Genomic DNA, 15,593 nt, shown 5'->3' with positions numbered 1-15,593 from the left:
CATGTGAATTTTGCTCAAGCTTGATTCCAAAGTGTTTCGATTCTTTATTTATCCTCAAAAGTGTCTTTTTCTCAGTCATTCAATTCAAGACTAAATCAGTTTTCTAAGATCTGACCAAAAAATTCTACATGCATGTCATATCACTAAAACTAGCGGCAAAAGAACTAAGCATGGAATGACACAAAAGGACAAACTGTATTTCATTGCGTAAACAACAAGACAAACAACCTAAAATTCGAGTTACAATCCTAAAATAACCCGGTTAATGAAAATAGCAACAAAACCAGACAGATAAGACTCACACAAACAGAATAGAGGGATAGAATGGTTTGACTCAATAAAACAAATAAAGTCTGGATCACAACCCTGAAATAACCCAGATAATAGAAAAATTATCAAAACGAGCTACTAGGATTTCTTCCTTGTGAGGAGGGAATGACTTTTCAATTGCTAAGCTTGACATTTAGCCATAAATTTGCTCATCAAAATCACCATGGCCTTCTCCAATTTCAGTCGGCAAGTTCTAGAGATGATTATCATATTCCATGTCACCACGCATCATCCCCACAAAGTGTGCATCATCATGTCCAGATAAAGGATTCTGCATGATATTTTGGGTGTCACTGTCTTGGATCACAATTAGTTTTTCCTGGATCATCCTTTTTATTTCTCTTTTCAAATCTCGACAGCTTTCAACATTGTGCCCCTGGACATTGGAATGGTATTCACACCTTTTAGAAGAGTCAAAGCTTCTTGCACGTGGGTCCACATGATTTGGATGAATGGGTACAATCATGTGATAATGTTTTAACTTCTCAAATAAGTTTGCATAGGACTCTCATATTAGCGTAAAATTATCTTTCAATCTTTGTTCCTATCTATACCCCTAGCTTGGATGTGGGTTATAGGGCACTTGAAAATTTTGTGGAGGTTGGTGGAGATTTTGTGATGCTCGTGCTCGCCTTCTTGAGTGATTTAGTGGCTGGACAATATACTGAAGTGGAGCAACAGAGTATTGTGAGATCTAAGGTGGATAGTAGTGCTCAGGAGCATCATCGAAAAACAGACCAGGCTGGTCATACCTTCGAGATGCTTTCCTAGGACCTCTTATCGGCCCTGATGTCATCATGATTTCTTCGTCCTTCTTATTCGTGTCACTAAAATTATCAAATTCAATCAGGACAGCCTGAGTTGCGGCTTTGAGAACTGCTTGACTTATAATTCTGCCTGTCTTAAGACCATTCTCAACCATTTTCCCCATTTTGATCGCTTTCGAGAAGGATTTACCCACTGCTGACATCATGTTTTGAAAATAATCTAGCTCTTGAGCCTGAAGAAAGACAGTGATTAGCTCGTGGTCGTCCATGGGTGGCTTAACTCTAGCTGCTTGCTCTCTCCATTTAATGGCATATTCTCTGAAACTTTCAGTTGGTTTCTTCTTCAGGTTTGAAAGGGAATTGCGGTCTGATGCGATGTCGATGTTGTATTGGAACTGTTTGACAAAGGCCCTTGCCATGTCATCCCAGACATACCAGCGAGATGTGTCTTGATCCATAAACCATTCGGAGGCTACTCCCGTAAGGCTTTTCCCAAAATAAGCTATTAGCAATTCTTCACTTCTTCCTGCACCTCTTAGCTGATTGCAATACCTTTTCAGGTGGGCTATTGGGTCTCCATGTCCATCATACTTCTCAAATTTGGGGATCTTGAAACCAGGTGGCAAGTGGACATCAGGGAACATACATAGATCCTTGAAGGCAATACTTTTCTGACCTGCCAACCCTTGCATTTTTTTCCAACTGTTATTCTAAGCTTTTCACTCTTTGGGTCATTTCTTCCTGTGCCATCTTTCGGGAGGGCTTCTCAATCTTTGCAGGAAGAACAAATAGGTATAAGTGGTACTCAAGAGAGTGGGACTATTCTTGCTGGGTAGCAAACTGTGACTCATGCGTTTTCCTCTGCACCACCGTCGGTTGTAGAATGGTGAAGACGGGCATAACACCAGTAGTTGTCTGATTAGTTGTCAATGGAAAACTTTGAGGGCGCACAATAAAAATTCCAGCTGTAGTCGTACAATTGGGATAATGACTGAACCCAGGTGGATAGGATTGATCAGACAATGAGATCTGAATGACAGTAGTCGAGATGGGTGTGAACTCTAGGAAACCATGAGAAGAAAAGGGCGGTCCTTGGCCATTGGCCCATGTTTGACACATTTAAGTCATTTGCTGCTTTAGTACCCTATTTTCCTCAACAACAGTAGACTTTTGCTGAACAATCTAACACTGAGTTTCTTGAGCACTAGTAACAGCTTCGATGTTAGTTGTCATTGGTATTTTTCCCTTGGATCTTGTGAATTATGGATGTGTTGCCAGCTTACCACAAACCGACCAACTCAAACTTTCTTCACAATTCAAAACAAACAATATGTTAGAATGGTCACTCTTCTTCTTCTTTTTCTTGTTTTTTTCTTTTTTTTTGTTTCTGTTATCACTCCTTTTTTTCAAAATCATTTGATCAAACCTGATGTGGGTTGCCTACGTATCATGTAGGAACATTAATCAGATCTTGCGTAGTTCGGGAAGATCAGGAATAAAGGAAATAAACTAAATCTTTTTTTATTTTTTTTATTTTGAATTTTCCTTTTTTTTCTTTTTTTGAATTTCGAAAGAAAATCTTCTAAAGAAGAAAGAAAATATCTTTGGCTTTTTGGACTTTTATGTTGAATTTATGAAAGAAATACTTCTAAAGAAAAGAAAAAATATTTTTTGAATGTTGAATTTTCTTTTGAATTTTCGAAAGAAGAATGAAAATATTTTTGGATTTTGAGAGAGATTAAAAGAAAATATTTTTGTAGTTTTAAAAAAATTGTGGTTTAAAAGAAAGACTTTCTAAAGAAGGAAGTAAAGGAAAATATTTTTGGATTTTTTGAAAATTTTGGGCGGAACCGATGAGGTTTTCCGACGTATCTCACATCCAGTGAGAATCAGACCCGCGTAGTTCATCCAGTTTTGATGGAACAGAGGAAACATGGCACTTGAAATTTTGGCTCATTTTGAAATGACTTTTTTTTTAGAATTTCGGCAGAGTTTCAGAATTTTCCAAATACCTACTTCTCGCTCTTGTTTTTTTCTCTTTTTTATTTTATTTTCTTTCCTTGTTCTAGAAGCCGGTCAACATGCAAGCCGAAACAAACAGATGCGCGAGTAGCATGTAAGATGCATCAGTATGGTCTTTTTATGTGGGTACACCTGTCCTAAAAGGACCCAATCCCTGTGTTGAGTCCCCAAAGTCAAATGCACGTGATGCAAATAAACATACCCTACTAGGGATTCGACATGAGACTATGTTATTCTAGGTTTAAAAACCTAGGTGCATTGTTCTAGACCAGGCTTACTCGAGCGGACAGCTCGAGCCGAGAGAGGACAACGTACTGGGAATACAGAAGCTTCACCGACTTTGCAATTTGTCTTAAACCTCATTCCAAAATTGGGATATGACTCTAACAGAAAAGAAGTCATGAGAAGCGCATGCTTCCAGATGATTTAGAAGACTCAGAGAGAAGAAGAGTTTCGCAACAGTTTATATACAGTTCACAGAATATCAAAGCGGTAAAAAGCAGCAATTAGTAGATTAGGCTCAAACACGTAAAAATAAGATAATAAATAAAAGCCAACTATAACAGTTATTCTAAGCTCGAATTCTGAACTCTGAACCAGAGATTCTCGGTTCTTACTCCCCAGCAGAGTCGCCAGAGCTGTCACACATCCTTTTTACCCGAAAAGGATTGGGGGTTTTTGCAATTAAAGTGACATTAATCGACATGAGATTATTTATTTAATTTCAGCGTCGCCACTTGGGATATTTGTTATGGTGTCCAAAGTCACTAGTTTATTTTAAATCTCAAATCGAGGAAATTGACTCTTATTTATGGTCCATGAATGCCGAAGACCGGGTAAGGAATTCTGTTAACTCGGGAGAAGGTGTTAGGCATTTCCTAGTTCCGTGGTATTAGCACGGTCGCTTAACTATGACCTAATTATCTAACTTATTATGTGTTTTAAACCTATTGTGCATTTTTAACTTTATAACCGCTTTTATTTATTTATGAAATTATTTTCGGAACAAGTCACGATGTCGTACACTTGTCGTTTCGGTGCACATTGCAAACCGCATCACATGAAATGCACCCGCGATTTACAACATGTTTATTTTATTAGTATTTGAAGTTATGGTCGAGTCACGTGAAACGCACACTTGAATTTGAGGATTACGTATCATGACTATGCCACGGGAACCGTATACATAATCACGATGATTCATTTACGCGCCTAAAAATTTGCCTACCCAAGCGCGGGTGATGTAATATATAAAATGAAAGTAATAAAATATTTATGGTCCTATTTCAATTTCAAGTTCGATTTCATCTCTCACTATCCGATATCCATCATTCATAATATAGCCAAATTAAACAAAATAACAACCCCCATACCACTGTAGCATCCAAGACTCATTGAGAAACGAAAAATAAAAAAAAAATATTGAAATGAAATGACCTATTGAATTAAACTAATGTACTATAGGAAAGATGAATTAAAGCCTCGTAGTAAACCTATTGAAATTCCAAACAGTGTTATAGTCTTATAGGCTGTTTGTCAAGCTTCTCAAGATAAAAAAAGTATTTTTTTTTTCAAAAGCACTTTTTTCCCTAATTTGAGGTGTTTGGCCAAGCTTAATTGGGAAAAAAAGTATTTTTGGGAAGAAGCAGAAACAGTTTTAGAGAAGCAGAAAAAAGTAGCTTCTTTCCAAAAGCAGAAGCAGTTTTGGCTTTTTTTCTTACCTAAAATACCCTTAACAAAATATAGTATATACCAAAATAACCCTTAAACCTAATACTTAGGATATTGTTTTATAAATATTTCTTCTTATTTTTAGGAAACTTTCTAATATATAGTGACTTTAGGGGTGAATGCTTTTATATTTGTTGAAAGAATTTTAATATATTTAACCTATATTAAAAGAATTAAGTACTTTTTAATTTTATTTTCATATTTTACTTGAATAAAATGATTTTTTTTTAATTATTGCATGTAATAACAAAATTTTGATATTATTTATTTACTTATAATATTAATTATTAAGTAAATCTATTCATGTCCTTATTCGTAATTTGACACTTAAAAGCACTTTCTAAAAAGTTTGGCCAAACACAAATTATTTCTCAAAAGTGCTTTTCAGACTGACTAGCCAAACACAAACTGATTCTCTTCAAAAATACTTTTTTTAAAAGCACTTCTCAAAAGAAGCTGATTTCTCCGGCTTAGCCAAACGGGCTATTATTATCTTTATAGCATTCAATGAGTGAGCTTTAACCAATTTTTGTTCAATAACAAGTTAAATCCAACATCCAAGAAATTAACCCCTTAGAGTAAAACTTAGTGAATAAATATTGACACTAACACATAGATGGCCAACTAAGATTTTGAGAGAGACATGTTGATATCTCAACTAAGGAAGATAAACACACACTAACAAGACACACAAATGGAAATAAAATCAAATAAACTAGGAGAACAAGCAAGTACCATATTTCAATCACACATAATCAGATATTAAAAGAAAGAGACAAATCGACCCTCCCCACTTAGACCGGAATACTCGATAAACTAGAACATCAACCCAAGCTTAAAATAAAATCGAGCGATTCACTAAAAATATTCGAACAACCACCCACATCGACTAAATCGACTAAAACTTATGGGCCATAATTTATACTCTAGTAGCTACGATTCTACTTTTCAATTTACAAAAGGGAAACAAAAATGAAACTAGACAAAGTGAACTAAACATTTTTGGTGATTTTCTTGGTAAAGTATTTAGAGTAGTTTAATTTGGTAAAAGAAGATGAGAGCTTAAAGGTGAAAATGAGCAACGAGGTTATGGCTGAAGAGGAAGGTGAAGTGCGGCGGACATATATTTTCGCCGGAAAAGATGGAGGGACTGATGGGTCTTTGGTGGAGCAGCTAGAATTAAGTGGAGAAGAGATTGAGTTTTTTTTTTTCCTTTTGTATCAACCAAATAAAAATCTGATTTTTCAGAGCAAAGCTTGGCTCCAAGAATGACGAGAGAGAACGAGTCCAAGGTTAGGGTCTTCTGCAGGTTGTGAAAAATGAAGAAGAACGGGGGTGGGGGGGGGGGGTCTCCTGTTTTGGGTTCTACGGCTGATCTCTCTCCTCTCGGTTAGGGTTTTTTTAGGGTTATTTGGGACGTTTCTCGGCGAAAACGACAGCAATTCGAGATGTTGTTTCTATGCGGAGAGGTGGCTGTTTTTTTGTGTTTTATCCAGAGGTGTTGTTTTGATCGTTTTTAGCTGATTTGGGGGCTGGATTGGACTGATTTTCGGAGTGTTTTTAGAGTGTTTTCAATGGTGATTAGTGGCTGGATTTTGGCCCTTTCTTCAGCTCGTTTTGGTCTGATTTTTGGGAAGTTCGGGGGCGGCAGCGGTGGTCGATTGTGCTCAAGGGTCTGTTGCTACGTTAGAGGGAGTTGGCTATTGTTTCTTGGTTAAGAGAGGAACGGTAATGGAGAATTCTCCATTTTTGGGGGACGTGCTGTTAGAGGATTTTAACGCAGAGGCTTAAGCAACTTTTTGGTCCTTTTTGTTTCAAGATTAGCTTTCTACTTGTCAAAAAATGACAATGGAGATGGATTTTTTTTAGAGGATTTGCCGCTCTCCCTTAGCTTTTGGAATTTAGGTTATTTTGGGTTATCCTAAAGTGGGTCTTTCCAACTTAAAATCTTAATTCTTTTCTACAAATAATGTAATATCTATACTATAAAATACATAACTAACTCTAATTAATTAAAACAAATAATATTATATTGTGAAACTATTTTTGATATTTTTTAAGATTATATAAAAATAAAAATAGGTGAAAATAGTATTACTACATTAAGTACTAATTAACCTTAAATTAAATAGACTTGAAATTCTTTTTGTGTTTTTGATTTTTTTAAATACTGAATAACAATAAAATTAGTATATTAGAATTCTAGAAAAATTCAAATAAATATATAAAATATGTGAAACTGCTAATATAGTTTGAAGACGTGGCGGGTCAAAAATTACATTCTTACAGCAATATCATACACGAGTGGATGTAAAGGAACATAAGATATATGTTTCAAGCTGAATCAATGTTGCACGACAAAGAATAAAAGAAGTGGAATTTCCTATTAGTTTTCGTAGCCCCTGGAAGATAAGTACAGATATCTCCGTATCGATCCGCAAGACTCTACTAAACTTGCTTATGACTCGTAGCACCTATGAACTTAGGGCTCTGATACCAACTTGTCACAACCCAAATTTTCCTCCGTTGGGTGTCGTGATGGAACCTAGTCTTAGGGACTAGGTAAGCTAACATTTATTGAGAACAACAATAATAAGTATAATCTAACAGTCTTGAAAGAGGAATCTGTACAAAATCTACAATTTCTCAAAATCGGTAGTACAAGTCATAAGCCTTTCTAGGAGTAGTTATACATAATGAATATATCACTGTTCCAGAACAAAGGAAACAATGGAAATGAATACAATAGAAGGTGACTCCGAGGCCTGCGAACGCAGCAACAGGTTTACCTTGAGTCTCCACCCGCACAACTATTAATGACCGAATACCTGGATCTGTACAAAATAAATACAGAAATGTAGTATGAGTACACCACAGTGGTGCCAAGTAAGTATCAAGACTAACCTCGGTGGAGTAGTGACGAGGAACAGTCAAGATACCCACTAGTCTAATAAACTAATCAGGATATGACATACAGTTAACAAGATAAAGATAACAAAGTAATGCCAATAATAGAAAGAAATTAAATCACAAACAGTAGAGACGATAAGGGGAAAATACGAATGGTTACAAAAAAAAGAACCAAGCAATTACATACCAACACTGTTGGGATACGTGCAAGTAAAAATGTGCTCAAATATTGAAAGCGATGTTAATTCAACCAATCGCATCGTTTCTAATACACAAATTCCAACCATCCCAATCCTCATAACCTCATATCAAATCACAATTTCTAAACCTTTAATACACATGGCACCTTGTGTCCACATATTTCGATCTCACTTTGCACGACAAAATCCACGTGCTACTCAGTACATAATATCCGCAACAAACTCAAATTAAGATATTCAAGAGTCCCATTTATATATCATAAAGTAAATATATGGTTTCTAGACTCAATAGGAAATCAACGAGAAAAGATGAAGTTATTTTTAGAAATCATTTGAGTGAAGAAAATAACCCTTTTAAATAAAAATACGACATCGAATAAGCTATTGCCTTTAATATTTATTAAGTTAAAACATAATAACATTCCTATTTAAATAAAATAGAAGAAAACCTTAGGCAAATGAAGAAGATGAAGCTGAGGAAGCCGTTGAAATAAAATATAATGATTATTAGAAATAATAGATACTAAAATATACGAAGATTTCTAACTTAAAGGCACACAAGGAACCATGATATTAATTCCTTCATTTTAAATCAAGATATTACGAACGACTCAGCAGGGCAGGAGGAAATGACTCAACATAGTAAATTCACTTTAAAAATTAATTCACCAGAATAATAGTATTAGGAAAAGAACTCAGAAAATGATGGCAAGTCAATAAGTCAATGACAATAACTCGATACTCAAAACTCAGTGAAAACCAAAAATACAAATTTTCAAAGTCTTGCACGAAGGAACTAAAGTCAATACAGTAAAACAGGGGATACCAAAATACAAGATATGTTGCAGCGCGCAACCCGATATCACCATATAATATCAATTCACCCTTATTCCTACTCAATATATTACCCTTATTCCTCTTGTTGTGGCGTGCAACCCGATCCCACCATAAAATATCAATATCATAACAATAAACATAATATGTTGTGGCGCACAACCCGATCCCACCATATACTATCAATTCAACCTTATTTCTCCTCAATATATCACCCTTATTCCTCCAGTTGCGGCGTGCAACCCGATCCCACCGTATATAATTTAAATCAACAACAACTAATCAACAACTCAATTATAAGGATTTCTACCACCAAGAGTATGAGTACACGACGATAAGAGAATCACGTAAAAATCAATAGAATAGAACAACCTTTACAAAAAAAAAACAATACATGTAAGGCACGTGATAACTACACGGGCAACCACAACAATTTGGACATGTAGCATATATGCACAAAGTCACAGATGTAACGACCCGACTGGTCATTTTGAAAATTTGTGCCCGGTTCGGCAGTATGAGGTCAAGAGCAGCTTCACATTATGTATATCGACTTGTGTGCATGGTAGGATTCAGTTTTCGGATGAATCAGAGTCGAAGTGGAGAGAAGGAATATAGTTCTGGAAGCTTAAGCGGAGAGAATTTGACCGAAATTTGACTTTTGAGTAAACGGCTTCGGGATGAGTTTTGGATGATGTCAGTAGCTTCTTATGGTGATTTTGGACTTTGGCATGTGTTCGGATTTGGGTTTGGAGGCCCGTAGGGTCATTTGTGGCATTTTGGTGAAAGTTGGAAAAGTTGAAGTTTAGAAGAATGGATAGGTTAGACCCATAGTTTACTTTTATGTTATCAAGGTTAGAATACGATTTCGAAAGTTGGAACAGCTCTGTCATGTCATTTGGGACTTGCTTGCAAAATTTGCTGTCGTTTGGAGTTGATTTGATATGGTTCGGACGCTTGGTTGCAATTCTAGAGGTTCTTGAAGTTCATAGTGATTTTCATGTGTTTGGGCATCTGATTCATGGTCTTAGCGATGTTTGAAGTGATTTGAGAGTGGGTCTAAGTTCGTATGATGTTATGGGATGTGTTGGTACATTTGGTTGAGGTTCCAGGGGCCTCGAATGAGTTTTGGGGTGAGTTTTGAGCGAGTTCTGACATTTCAGCACTCGAAAATTGTTACGAATCGTGGGGTGGGTGGGGGTGGGGGTGGGGATAGACATCGGTAAATCATCACCCCAATAGCCAGAAGGACCACCGCCAGTGGTGATATTTCGCTGCAGTAGTGGAATTTTTGCTGTAGCAAAAAATGGTCCGCGGTGAGGAAGGATTCGCAGGTTCAGTGGTCTCACTTCGGAAGCCTTTATATTTTGATCTACAAGGAATTTTGAGATTATTCCTAAACAAGAGTTTTATCCTTTTGTGGCTAGTTTCCAGAAAGATAAAGAAATCACAATTTGGACATCTGTAGAGAAAGTTATGGCCAAAATACTAAAGCATGTCACTATAGTTAATATTTTTTCCGCTGTAGCGGTGGATTTACCGTGGTCAGCGGTGACGGACCGCGGTCAGCGGTGGTTTTTCCGCGGTCAGCAGTGATTGAAATCTCGGAGGTGCACTATAAATACGAGGTTTAGGGTTTTCTTTCATATTTTGACTTAGAGAGCTCGGATCTTGGCGATTTTTCGAAGGTTTTTCAAGAAATCATCGGGGTAAGTGATTCTAACTCGGATTTGGCTAGAATACATGAATATATCATTGAATTCATCATTTGATTCGTTATTTGGGAAAAATTTGTGAAATCTTTCAAAAATGTAAAATGATGATTTGAAGGATCAAATGGTATCGGAATTTTATAATTTTTGTATGAGTGAACTCATATCGGAATGAGTATTCAATTTTTGTAAATTTTTTCAGGTTCCGATATGTGGGCCCGGGGAGTTGACTTTTGTTGATTTTTTGCAAATTATATAAGAATCATAGTTTTGTTAATTGGAATTGTTTTCACTTGCATTGTTAGATGTATTCAAGTCATTTTTGGCTAGATTGAGCCGAGCGTTGATAAATTTGTAAAGGAAAAGCTAAATTGAGTATTTAATTGGGTCGGATTGAGGTAAGTATCTTGCCTAACCTTGTGTGGGAGACTCTTCTTAGGATTTGAGTCTTCTATGCTAATTGTAGTCCATGCATGCGAGGTGACGAGTGTGTTCTCGGACTTATTTGTGGGAAATTTGCCTCTAGGGTTCTTAGGTCCTTATGTTCATTATATGGGAAGTATTCTGTTATGATTGAGTTATCTAATTGCATAATTTACCTCTATACGCTCCATATGATGTTGTTAGCCTTCCTCTAACTCTTACCTGTTACTTGGCCTTATTTGCATTAATTGAATTAATTGTTCTCCTTGTTGTTTTGTTATCTCTTAATTGGAAATTCCTCTATGACCCCATGTATATATGCTATGTGTCCAAAATGTTGTGATTGTCGGTGTAGTTATCACGTGCTTCTTATGTCTTGTTATTTTGTTAAGGTTATTGTGCTTCTTGGTTTCTCCGTGATTCTCTTGTTGCTATGAAATCATACTCTTGGTGGTGGAATTTCCTTGTGATTGGATTGTTGGATTGTTGTGATTCCCTTGTCGGGATGTTATTGTTCATATTGTTGATTCCCTTGCCAGGATGTATTGTTTCTATTGTTTGGGTGAGGATACAAAGAGATCCTCGGGATACCAGGATATTCCCAGCACATATATTAAGGATACCAAGAGATCCCCAGCACATATATTCAGGATACTAAGAGATCCTCGGGATACCAAGGGATCCCTAGCACATATATTGAGGATACCAAGAGATCTTCGGGATACCAGAAGATCCCCAGCACATATATTGAGGATACCAAGAGATCTTCAGGATACCAGGAGATCCCCAGCACATATATTGAGGATACCAAGATATCCTCGAGATAACAAGAGATCCCCAGCATATATATTGAGGATACTAAAAGATCCCTAGATCCTATAATGAGGATACTGGGAGATACCCGAGTATTTACGTTTGGGACTATGGGACGGGATCCTGGGAGATCCCCTGTCGATATTCTGTGAGTGCAAAAGCACGAAGTGTGATGTCGTGCACTTTCTGTTTGCTGTGTTTATTTGTTGTTATCAATTCAAGTGTTTTAACGATTTAGATTCCCTTACTGCTATGATTCTTTGTGTTGGAACCCATAGTATTGTCAATACCTCGCGGTATATATATATATTTCAATACCTCAAATTTCATAATTTCTACATTTTTGGTTCAATTAGTTTCTCAATTAAAATTTCCCTAAATCGTCGGAGGTTGTATTCTACTTATAAAAGAATTTCTACTAAGTTGTAATTTATTAAATCCCATGGTAAAGGTAATAATTCATTCGATGTTGTATTCTAATTGAAAATGGTACTTTCTTTATTCAAATGATTTCTAAAAATAATTTCATCTTTTCTTGATGGGTTCCTAATTAGCTTTGAAGTTGCAATCTACTTTATGTTATGTAAATGAGACTCCTTGAACATCTTAATTGCATTGGTTATGGAACCTATGTACTGAGTAATAATGAGAACGTTGTTGTGCAAAGAGAGATAGAAATATGTGGGCACAAGGTGCCGGGTGTGCTAAAAGCTTGGTAATTGAGGTTATGATATGAGACATCGAGTTGAGATGGCTGGAATTGTGCATCAGAAATGATATGATTTATTGAGCTGACACCGCCTTCCTTGTTTGAGTACATTTTTACTTGTCTGTGTTCCAGCTATATTGGTGTTAATTTATTTGGTTATCTTTTGTTTCCATCCGTGTTTCTCTTTATTGTTTCTACTGATTGTAGTTTGTTCTTTCCCTACTATTGAAATTACTTTGTTATTTTTAGGTTGAGAGTTTATTATCAAATCATGTTCAATTTATTTGACTAGTAGGTGTCTGTACTGTTCCTCATCACTACCCCACCGAGGTTAGTCTTGATAATTACTAGGCACCGCTGTGGTGTGCTCATACTATACTTCTATATATTTTTGTGTGCAGATCCAGGTATTTGGTCGGTATTAGTTGGGCGGGTTGTTGCGGTGGAGACTTAAGGTAAATTTGTTGCAGCGTTCGCAGGCCTCGGGGTCACTTTCATTTGTACCTAATTCCATTTGTTCCTTTTCTTTCGGAACAATGATGTATTTATTTTTGTATAGCTACTCTTAGAAATGCTTATGACTTGTACCACCGGTTTTGGGAATTAGAATTTGTTAAGAGTTATTTAATTTAAAGTTAGCAAATATCACTGTTATCTTAGTTAATGTTAGGCTTACCTAGTTTAGAGACTAGGTGCTATCACGACTCCTTCGGAGGGATTTTCGGGTCGTGACAAGTTGGTATCAGAGCTCTAGGTTCATAGGTGCTACGAGTCATAAGCAAGTTTAGTAGAGTCTTGTGGATCGGTAAGGAGACGTCTGTACTTATCTTCGAGATGCTACAAAACTATTAGGATAATCTCACATCCTTCATTCCTTATCGTGCGATATTGATTCAGCTCGAAGCATAAAACTTATGTTCCTTTACATCCACTCGTGTGTAATATTATGCTCTCGGTGTCCGCTATGCGCCAGTGGTTCGTGATACTACATACATGCTACGAGGGAGTCAGGGATACTCAGACATTTTCTCAATGTGTCATCTAGACTGGAGGTACAAAGGTATTGAGAGACTATTCAGTTGTTTATATGGAGGCGCAGTGGAAGCATGGTGGGTGTTGACTGAGGATAGTTGGAGGTATTGGAGTAACTTGTGATTTGTGTTGTACGAGCTGTGAAGGTTAGCTCTACGGATCATCATACATTGTTTTCTATAGATTCACGCCAAGTGGATGAGTCCATCAGTGGTATTCAGATTGCATAGTCAGACTAACGTCAGGTTTGGCATGAGGTATATGTATGTGTGGTATTGGTAGGTTCCCGGAATTTGTATATGACTAAGGTCTGAGATCTTGCGCGGGACGATGTTGGGACTTTAATTGAGATTACTATATATCGACTATCCGAAGAAATGAGTCAGCTCAGTAGTGTTGGGTCAGCATAGTAATGGAAGTAATTAGTCCTTTTGAATGGGAATTCTCTACAAGCATTTGTGGCAGCACTCTGGTATTGGAAGGTTTGTGTTACTTAATTGAGTTGGGGAGATACGGTCCTAGTGGCTTAGTTATGTGCGGGTGGATCTCGGGGAGTTCTCGATGGTTTGGCAACGACTTGAGCTGGCTGTCTACTATGGACATAAGAAATATGTGGTACATTGTAGCTTTCCCCTGAACAGGTATCAGAAATTAATAGAGAGTTGACCTTTTTGGCTATCATATGTGAAGAATGTGCATTTTTTTGAAAGGACCTTAGTTTTGGTTTGCGGGTGCGTGGCTAGTAGCATGGTGATTACTAGGTTTCGAGGCATTCGAGGTTCATATTTTGTTATGTGGCCAGTAATCCTATATGGGTGCCTCCGCAGAATGATAGGATGTGAGTGAGATATCGGCCATTTGATTTGCGTAGTTGAGTCGGGTATGAAAATTTGGTATTCCTAAGCTTTGGGGTTAGATGCCCTCATATATGGACTATTTCCTGTTTGCGGATTTTGAAGAAATGTTGAGAATGAGATGATTAATAGCTTGTATTATTGACGAGTTGTTGTGGATCCTTTTGAAGCATATTTATCTAGTTGGGAAGGATCAAAATCTGGTTTAGACAATGTGAAAGCTCAATGAGAATATGTATCTTGTATCAGGTTAAGTTTGTGTGCTCCTGTGGAATTGCCATTTTGGTTATGTTATCAGGCAGAATGGATATTATTTGTGCCTCTGGCCTATGTTATGTGCTGCTCCCTTATGTTGTGATGAGCTGTGAGGCGGTATGATTATTCTCCACGCATGTTGTAATTCTGTTCAGGCCTTATGGCGATGTGAGTGAGATAGCCCTCGTGATGTTAATTGCTCATTACACCTCAGCTGTGCCTGTTTTTTATGTCTTATTACTTCTATTCACTTTTCCCACAGTCTTATTTGTGCACTCTATTGTACTTGATATTAGTATTCATATGATCTGTGAGCCCGAGCATTTTGCCTTGATGAGTATTTGAGAGCGGGCTGCACGTCGTAGCGGATGTTATATGGGATACCCTTTCCTTGTGTTTATCTGGTGTTGTGTTTTCCCTTTGTGGGACGATTTACTTTTGTTGTCATACATGTTGTACTTGTTATATAATTCTTATACTATGCTTTTCTTTATTTGTGCTGTATAATTGAGTCATTACCGATTTGGTGTACAAATTGTGTAGTGTGAGAATCTGTGATGGGTTGTTAGTTGGGCTGACTGTATTGGCTGAGGTGAGGTTCTGAAACCTGAGATTTGTACTATGGTATTGAGGGTGATCAATGTTTAGAAGTAAGAGGGTGTTTCTGCTAAGATTTGGGTAATTGCCCTTGACGGGCGAGAGAAATTTCTTGTCTTGTTGACTTCATGGGCGGATACGAGTTTTCATATGTTTCCTTATCATGGGCAGTGTTATGGAAGTCCGGAACAAGGTTGTATTCAATGCGAAGTGTATTTCCGGCATCCAGGATGTCATTTGAGCAGCTATATGGTCAGAGGTTATTGCTTCGAGTATGTGAGTTGTGTGTAACAACATATGATTGTATCCTAGATTGGAATTTTTGGCTCGATTCATCTTGTTCGGGTGTAAACAATGTGATGATGTGGAATTTGTATTCTATGACGAATTTTAGATGTTGAGGT

This window comes from Nicotiana sylvestris, chromosome 10 (assembly GCF_000393655.2).
Source record: "Nicotiana sylvestris chromosome 10, ASM39365v2, whole genome shotgun sequence".
In the NCBI taxonomy this organism is placed as follows: Eukaryota; Viridiplantae; Streptophyta; class Magnoliopsida; order Solanales; family Solanaceae; genus Nicotiana; species Nicotiana sylvestris.
The sequence above is the reverse complement of the archived record's forward strand: the minus strand, read 5'-3'. Positions refer to the sequence as shown.